The sequence below is a fragment of the Sarcophilus harrisii genome, chromosome 6, assembly GCF_902635505.1.
Source record: "Sarcophilus harrisii chromosome 6, mSarHar1.11, whole genome shotgun sequence".
Taxonomy (NCBI): Eukaryota; Metazoa; Chordata; class Mammalia; order Dasyuromorphia; family Dasyuridae; genus Sarcophilus; species Sarcophilus harrisii.
In genome coordinates, this window is record NC_045431.1 from 242,744,261 (window position 1) to 242,752,314 (window position 8,054).

Below are 8,054 nucleotides of genomic sequence, written 5' to 3' on the forward strand. Positions count from 1 at the left end.
CTCCAAACCTTCATTTTACAGATGGAAAAACCAAGGCCCAGCAAGGGGGAATAATGAGCCCAAGATCAAAGAAGTGTCGTGTGACCAAGGAAGGATTCAAACCCAGGGCTTTTGAAATTCAATTAACAAACGTTGTTATCTATCCCAAAGAAATGTCCAAAAAGGAAAAGAGAAAAGACCTATTTATACAAAAAAATTCCCAGCAGCTCTTTTTGTGATGCCAAAGAATTGGAAATGGAAGTGATGTCTTTCAATCGGGGAATGACTGAACCAGATGTGGAATATGATTGCGAAGAAATACTACCGTGAGAAATGATGAACGGGATGCTCTCCGAAAAACTTGGGAAGAGTTACACAAACCGATGCAAAATGAAATGAGCCAGAAGGAAGACAACATTGTCCACAGTAACAGCAACGTTGTAACAATTATAATCGTAACATTATAACAACTGTGAATGACTCCGCTGTTCTCAGCACTACAATGATCTCATAGAACTCTGCAAGACTAACAGTGAAAAGGGTTATTCATACCCAGAGAAAGAAAGAATTGCTGGAGTCTGAAGCAGACTTTTTAAAAAACTTTATTTTTCTTGGGGTTTTTGTCTGTGGTTTCATTCACAACATGACCAGTATGAGAACATGTTTTGCATGACTGCACATGTATGATCTATATTAAATTTCTGCTTTCTCAGTGATTGGGGAGGAAAGAGAGAGTAAGAGAGAATTTTGAAGAATTCAAAACTGTAATAAAAAAATGTTAAACTTTGTTATTGGAAAAAAAATTAAGTATTAAGTGTCATATTTAACCAATATCAGATTGCTCATTTTCTTGGAGAGGGGGAAGAAAAAAGGAAAGGGAGAAAAAACTGGAATACAATGTTTTGCAAAGGTGAATGTTGAAAATTACCTATGCGTGTATTTAGAAAAATAAGATACTATTTTTAAAAATATTAAGTACCTACTATGTGTCAGACAGGCTATTCTAGTCCCTGACTTCCAGGAGATTACAATGCACTCCATTATGTTGAACAACTATTTTCTTTTTCTCCTGCCTTTTTTGCATCTGAGAAAAAGAAAGGTACATCTACCCAGCTTAGCAAAGAACTAGATAAGGAACTGGAAGACCGTGGCTTAGATCCCAGCTCCCCTGCTCTGTCTCTTCCATTCCCTGGGTCTCAGTTTCCTTCTTGGTGAAATGAGAAGGATGGGTCTCAGTGCACTGGAAGTCCCCTTCTAGCGCCATGATTCTGTGATTCTCACCCAGCAGGTGAGGCCTTTGGCTTCCTGTGGGAGCTGGCCCAGGAAGGGCAATCTGTAATGCAGAAAGAGGCTGGGTGGTGTAATGAGCTCCCTGAGGAAGGGGGAGGTGGAAGGGGACCTCCCCAGAGGATGGAACGAGAGCTCTTGATTGTGGGCAAGGAGCCAAAATGGGAAAATTCAAGGGGCTACAAGGGACTTCTTGGGGCTGAAGCCAAGAGGGCAGGAGGGAGATGGGGACCGGACTCCAACCAAGCAGGTGCAAGAGGTAGCAATGGCCAGGGTGCCCCAGCCCAAGGGTGCTGAGTCACACTTACCTCACTCCTTGCTCTGAAGTCATTCTTACTCAACCTGACTGGAGTCACACCCCTCCTGCAGTTCCTCAGGGGAAGGGACTGTCTCTGCCATTGCTTTCACATCCCCTGGACCTAGGACAGTAAATGCTCATTAAAAATTGTTTTCTTTTTTTAATGTTTTGTTGATGACTCAGTTTTTTAAAAGAAATTTTAATTTTTTCTAATGAATGCCTGTGTTTCCCCCAGCTTCCCTTGTCTCCCTAACACCCACTTCCAGTCATTCCTTCAGATAAAACATTTTAAAACAGGAAGAAAAGGAATTTGCAAAAGTTTATCAAGATATCAGATAGCGTGACTCTTGGAGCAACCTTCTGCACCCATGACCCCCCACCTCTGCCAAGAAAGGAGGAAGCTACCTCTTCTTATCTCTTTCTGGAGCCATACTTGATAATATCATATCATTCAGTTTCAATTGTTTCCTTCTGCTTTCCATGTTTATTTAATAGGGGCCTGGGAGGACAGAGCCTAGCTTCTTCCTGCTGGAGCCCGGGAGCTGCTTCTGGGAGAATTGGGATGACTGGAGTAACCACAAATGTTCTGTATCTGGGTCACCAAGTCACAAGTCAAATCAATGTACACCTAATAAATGCTCATTAAGTGCCTGGCACTGGAGTTACAAGCAAAGAGCAAAGGCAGTCCTGCCGGGCAATAGCTCATTGTCCAATGAAGCAGACAACATGCAAACAACTTTGTACAAAAAAGGGGGGTGTGTGTGTAAAGGTTAGCTCCAGCCTTCTCTTGGCTGTATGCACACTGAGGAAGCAAGGTGACACCATCATTCCCAGCATCCTGTGACACCATGATGTCAACACAAGGGTCTTGGGTCCTCTTTCCTTCACTGAGTCCATATGGCTCCCTATGGACCCTAAGGACCATCCTGGCCGAAAGGCCAAGGTTATCTTTTTTTCATTGTAGAGTCAGTCCCCAACCTTGGGAGTTACAAAGATTGGTGAGTGAGCCACAGGAATCCCAAAGTCAGAATCCGGGCTGGATTTACCATCAGCCCAACTTAGAATCAAGAGCAAGGGGTGAGCTTTGGGAGTGACCTCAGGGGTAGGACTCATTGCCTTTGTACAGGAACTTGAGGAGACCAAGGCATGTAGACACTGAATGAGCCATGCTTCCCCCAGACCTAATTGAGGGAGACAGTATTAGGCCCCTGTGGTGTTAGGTCATTTGAATGAACTAATCAAGACCCAGAAAACAATCTATACAGTGATTACAATAACGAGATAATATCAGTCAAGCATCTTACAAATCATAAAGCTCTGCCTAAATATTAGCTATTCTCATCTTGTTATTATTCATGTAACGCCCTCTTGGGGCTCATTGAGCCAATGCAAGCTCCTTCTCACTGGTCACTTGGGTCCCCAGAGGGGTGGCTGTGGCTACTTCCCTCTAGTTTAGCCTCTGTGATTGGTTCAGCCTCACAAACACTCACTGGCCAGATTCCTCCTATTTTCAGTAAATCCATTTATCCGTTTAATAACTAATAGCTTTTACCAAAGAATATTTATTTCCTAGATGGAGCAAAAACAATGGTTTCAAAAATCCAGCAATATCACTTGGCAAATGAGGAAACTGAGGCTGAGGAAAGTTAACTGACTATTCCAGGATCATATTGCTAGTTAAGATCAAAGATAGGATTTGAACTGAGTCTTGTTGGCTGCATGTCCAGCACTGTATTCATGGTGCCCCCCGCTACTCCACTTGTTAGAGTTCTCTGATCTGGAGTTCTCTGCCTCGAGGAAATATAGGTGCAGGTCCCCTTCCTTAAAAAAGGAGTGATAAGGGGGGGGGGGAGGACATCTACAACTGAGAAAATCTGGGAAGACTTCTTGAAGGGAATAAGAGGTGTTCAAGTGGGAAGGGAAGGCATTCCAGGGAGGAGGAACAGCATGGAGACAGGAGAACAATGAGTTGACAAACATCCACAGTCTTTCCCTATTCCAGGCATTGGGGACACAGAGACAAAATAAAACAGTTCCTACAGTCAAGAAGTTTTCAATCTAACAGGAGAGACAGAAGATACATGTAGAACTATAAATGGAAGGGATCTACCTCCACCCCAATATATCCTGAAGATCCAGACATCTCAAAAGACTCAATCAGAAGTAAAGACCATGAATCAGTCCTGGATGAATTTGAGAGGGTCGTAGTGGCTTTGGGTCATTGCATGAAAATAGATGATTCAACACAGGAAATATCTTGGGATTGGCTGAAGAGAATCAGTGAACCTGTGTCTAAAACCAAACTAGTTTAAAGCCCGTGGATCCAAGGGGAAGGAGCTCCAGATATGGGAGCTGAGCCATATGACCTTGAGCTGAGCTGCAAGTCCCTGAAAAGAAATCACTTGGAGGGAGAAGAGAAGGGAAATGTGCATCTCTAGACTTCCCACCCCTCGCTCCTTCTGTCACATAAACAGAAATGCTGGACTATTCACTCACTGGGAGTGGAAATAGGCAGAAAAGCAAGAGAAGTTATCCCAAGAAAAGACCAAAGTATCCAGAGACAGGACTGGCCAGATTATAGCCTTGTGAACTTTGAAAGAACAACAGACAAGGAGTTCTTCTCAATTTTGGTGGCAAATTCCTCCACCGAGGAGGAAGCAGCCCCCCTAAAGAAACCGTGGTTGTTGTCGGAGTCTGCACCAAGGCCTGGTTGGTGGCTGTTCTTCCTGATCGAAGAGGACCAAAAAGAGGACGCTATGTCAGGGTCAAAGTACAGTGTGTCCAACTACGGCTGATCAGACCAACATGAGCTTGGTAGGCTCTGCCACAAGTCAGGCCCAAATAGTCCACGTGAACGTTTATGTATCTCATACTTCTTTGGAACTACCACAATTCTGCTTCACTCAGAGAAAAAAAAAGCACCTTTCCCCATTTCTAAAATATATGGAGAATTGACTCAAATTTATAAGAACAAAAGGCATTCCCCAATTGATAAATAGGCAAAGGATATGAAGAGAGAACTTTCAGATGAAGAAATTAAAAACATTTATAGTCATATGAAAAAATGCTCTAAAACATTATTGATCAGAGAAATGCAAATTAAAACAATTCTGAGGTACCACTTCACACCTTGGCTAACATGATAGGAAAAGAAAATGACCAGCATTGGAGGGGATGTGGGAAACGGGAACACTGATACATTGTTGGTGGAGTTGTGAACTGATCCAATCATTCCGGAGAGCAATTTGGAACTATGCCCAAATGGCTATAAAACTGCATACCCAGCAGTGTCCTTACTGGGCCTGTATTCCAAAGAGATCATAAAAAAGAGGAAAGGCCCCCATGTGCAAAAATGTTTGTAACAGGACTTTTTGGATGGCAAGGAATTGGAAACTGAGTGGATGCCCATCAGTTGTGGGATGGCTGAATAAGTTATGGTATATGAATGTTATGAAATATTATTGTTGTATAAGAAATGATCAGCAGGATGATTTCAGAAAGATCTGGAGAGATTTGCATGAACTGATCCTGAGTGAAGTGAGTAGAACCAGGAGAACATTGTACACAGCAACAAGATTATGTGCTGATCAATTGTAATGGCTATGGCTCTTTTCAACAATGAGGTGATTCAAGGCAATTCCAACAGATTTGTGATGGAGTTATCCGCATCCAGAGAGAGAACTATGGAGACCAAATGTGCATAAAAGCATAGTGTTTTTTACTTTTGTTGTTGTTGTTATTGTTTGTTTGCTTGTTTTTTTCATTCTCATATTTTTTTTCCCTTTTGATCTGATTTTTCTCAAGCAGCATGACAAATGTGGAAATATATTTAGAAGAATTATACATTTAACCTATATTGGATTTCTTGCTGTCTAGGGGAGAGAAGGGAGAGGGGGAGAAAAATTTGCAACACAAGATTTTGCAAGGGTGAGTGTTAAAAACTATCTTTGCATTATTTTGAAAATAAAAAACCATTATTTTTTAAAATGTTAGTTATCATTAAAAAAAAAAAAACAGCACCCTGTGTGACCTTGGGCAAGTCACTTAATGCCAATTGTCTCAGCAAAATAACAAACAAACAAACAAAAAAACAACCAGCACCTTTTTCAATGTTGACATGCCATGTTAAGTGGTCCTATGCCAGTGTCTCCCACATTTCACAATCAATTCCAAAATTCTTCAGGGGCCTTGAGAGTGTCCTTGATCACTTCTGACTTTCATGTGAGCACTTGCCCTGTATAAATTCTCCACAAAATTGTCTTGTAGACAAATGTACTTTGGGCATTGAGTGATGTGGCCAACCATCAGAATTGCACTCTCTGAATTACGGTCTGAATACCCGGCAGCTCAGCTCCAGAAAGTCCCTCAGTGTCTGGTACTTTATCCTTCCCTGTGAACTTCAGAATCTTCTGGAGAAAATTCAGAAAGAAGTGATTAAATGTCCTGACACGGACATCAGCTTCATTTCCATGTGGATCTCACCGGAAGATATATTGCCAAGGTAAGCCTTCCACATCTCTGTTTGCTGTAACCAATGGTTCCACTAATGGAGCATATGGTGCTGGTTGCTGGAGAACCTCTGTTATCTTAGTGTTAATGGGCCTAATTTAACACAAGCAGAAGAGAATCAGGACCTAAGAGACCCATCAAGGACAAACCAAACATATTCCAAAAGAATATATTATATTATATATAGTGTGTATATATATATTATATATGTGTGTGATATATATATACACAGTATATATGTACTACATTATATATATATATATATATATACATATATACATATCTATATATCTATATATACTACTTCAGGACTTTCAAAAGTCACCCAAATTTGGCCCCTAGCAGACAGATATCCTAAGAACTTCATGAGGAACCTATGAAGACAAAAAAGAACGTCCACTAATCAGGAACCATTATGAGTTGCCCTTCACCACATGTGATTTCACTGTACATTTTATTATTTCCTTACTATTTTACTATAAGTTTTGAGTCCCCTGTTCCCAAAGAAATTATGTACAACAGTAAAGTGTGCTCTGGTTTGGGGCGATTGTTGTTATTGTTGTTTTAAAAAAAATGTTCTGGGGCAGCTAGTTGGTGTAGTGGATAGAGCACTGAAGTCAGGAGGACCTGAGTTCAAATCTGACCTCAGATACTTAACACTTCCTGGCTGTGTGACCCTGGGAAAGTCACTTAACCTCAGCTAAAAAAAAAAAAGTATTAAAAAAAATTGTCCTGGCTATATCTTCTTAATAAATCCCTTTTGTAAAAACTAAATCTGACTGATAATCAGTGAGAAACACAATGATAGGAGTTCATGATCAAAAATACTAGAGAACTCTCATTCTCCTTAGAATTCCAAGGGAGATGGTAGTCACCCTCTCTCTGGGGATCTAGCCTGTGGATTCACATGCAGTTTGAATTAAGTAAAGCCAGAAGGAGCGCGACATACAGAATTAATATAAACAAAATCAATACAAGGTAATTCAGAAGGGAGAGCACTTGAGGCTTTAGAAGGTAGTGCTTGAGTTCAGTTCTGAAGACAGGGATTCTTTAAAGTAGAAGTAAAGATAGAGTGTATTCTAAGCATGGGGAAAGACAAATACAAAGATAGAGTACTTGAAAAACAGAGAGAGGGAAAGTTTGGCTGGATCACAGAATGTGGAAATAGGAATCATGTTAATAAGATAAGCTGGGAGCAGTGGATAGAGCACCAGCCCTGAAGTCAGGAGGACTTGAATTCAAATTTGGCTCCAGACACTTAATACTTCCTAGCTGTGACCCTGGTCAAGTCATTTAACCCCAATTGCCTCAGCAAAAGAAAGAGAGAGAGAGAGAGACAGACAGACAGACAGAGACAGAGACAGGAGAGAGAGAGAGGAGACAGAGAGAGATAGAGACAAAGACAGAGAGACAGAGAGAGAGACAGAGACAGAGAGAGAGAGACAGAGAGAATACTTTCATCTACACCCAGAGAGAGGACTGTGGGAATTGAGTGTGGCTCACAACAGCATTCTCACTTTTGTTGTTGTTTGCCTGCATTTTATTTTCTTTCTCCATTTTTTCCTTATTGATTTGATTTTTCTTTTGCAACACGATAATTATATAAATATGTCTGCACGTGTTGGACTTACATATATTTTTACCATGTTTAACACTTTAAAAAGAGGCTAGAATCACCTTGTAAAGAGTTTAAAGGCTAAACAGGGGACATAACAATGTTTTTTCTTCTCTTCTATTTTGTATTTAGGTTTTAAAACCTAAACAAAAATGAAAAATTAAACAGGGGTGTTTATAGATTAGAGAGAGAGAGAGAGAGAGAGAGAGAGAGAGAGAGAGAGAGAGAATGTTTATGCTAAAGGAATGAGGGAGTTACTGGAGTTTCTTAAATAGGGGTGCCATGTAGGGATATTCATTCACTCGGGCAGCAGTGTGTGGGATTTACTGGGGTTGGGAGACATTAGAATCCGGGAGAGCAGTCAGG